At 49.1% G+C, this 1,510-nt stretch overlaps 1 pseudogene; it reads right to left on the bottom strand.

Annotated features, from left to right (window-relative positions):
* Positions 1-130: 130 nt before the first annotated feature.
* LOC102771186 lies at positions 131-1,500 on the bottom strand (annotated as a pseudogene).
* Positions 1,501-1,510: the final 10 nt, after the last annotated feature.

The raw sequence follows: 1,510 nt of genomic DNA, 5'->3' as shown, positions 1-1,510 counted from the left end.
TGCAGGCAGTTTTGAGCACAGTAGCTTTGTAATACAGCTTGATATCTGGTATTGAGATATCTCCTACTTTGTTCTTCTTTTTCAAGATTGCTGCCGCTATTCATGGTCTTTTTTTAAAAATTTTATCCCTGATTATATTTAGATTGTCAGATTAGGAATGGAGGGCCAGAGGCTACCCTGTGTGTCCTACCAAGGACAGCAGCAGCAGCTTTGCTATTTCAGTACAATTATGGGCAGAAATCAAAGTGTGTAAAATTGAGGTCCTTCCATGAAGTTTAAGATTTAGGGTAGAAGAAGGAAGACAACAAAATACTCTGAAATTAAAATAATTCCACACTGGGCTTGTACTCCATGAAACCCTGAGATGAGTTATAGTCTTCAAACACTTGTACTTGGATCCAAGTTCGCTAGAATACTTCAGTCTGCTTCAAGCTGGCTCATCATCAACTTCCTGCTGTATTCATAGGCCAAAAATAGTGCCCCATTGGCAGGGAACGCTCGAATCATAGTAGGTTTCAGTCCAGAATATAAGGCCGTTATTCTTTCATTTTTCACAACATTTATACAGGTTCCAACAAATCCTGCCTGTTTTCCAGACATGGAAAGAACTTGAATTCTAGACTTGATACAATCCACTGGGTAAACAGCAAGCCAGAGGCAAATTCCACCAACTCCACCACTTAACATCAAAGGGCCTAGTTCATCTTTTGATCTCCCTGCGGCAAAAATCGATTGACTCTGTTCATAGCCGCCGAAAAAGAAGAAATAGCCCGGTACTTCTCGAAGTAAAGTCCATGATGGAAGCCCAACGGGCCATCCTTTCTAAGGATACTCTTCACTACAGACCAAACTGTATTCTGGCTTTTGGCTATCTTTCCTGAAGTCTCCATTTCATACATGGTCTGTAGCCGGCACTTCACGAGCTCAGTGGGGCAGAGCACCAGCGCAGCAAACGCAGAGGCAAAGGAACCAGCAGCTGCATTCTGCAGATCACTCAGCTTTGCTTGCTTGTCCAATCCCACCACTTTCTGCACCACCTGCTGGCAGAAGCCGCAGCACATGAAGAGGACAGAGTTCTCAGCGATGTTGGCTATGAGCGCTGGGCTGGTCCCCTTGTAGAAACCCCGGAAGACCACCTGTGTGTAGGTTTTTAGGCAGCAGTCACTGAGGCCCCTGTACAGATCAGGGAAGGTCTGCATCTTCACTTTCATTGTGTCGAAGGGCTGCCCAGTCAGCATACATGCTGTGCCCCCTGTGGCCCCTGCTGTGAGGTCGATGGCAACTTGGATGGCAGGATTGGACTTCATGCTTGCCCACTCCTCTGCCAGGCTCCGGAGAAGGCAACTCTCTGAGGCTTACAATAGGCACCTCATATCCCGCCGCCCCGAAGGGCCAGTCTTGCTCGGGCTTGGGGGCGGGGGGCGTCTGTGGTCCTCTCCTTCCCCGGCGGGGTGGCCGCTTAACCCCCACGTGGGCCACGGCCGGCCCTCTGCCCTGCCCCGCGCCCGGG

The sequence above is a fragment of the Myotis davidii genome, unplaced genomic scaffold (assembly GCF_000327345.1).
Source record: "Myotis davidii unplaced genomic scaffold, ASM32734v1 scaffold9267, whole genome shotgun sequence".
Lineage (NCBI taxonomy): Eukaryota > Metazoa > Chordata > Mammalia > Chiroptera > Vespertilionidae > Myotis > Myotis davidii.
Note: the sequence above shows the minus strand (reverse complement) of the source record. Positions and strands in the feature narration are given on the sequence as shown.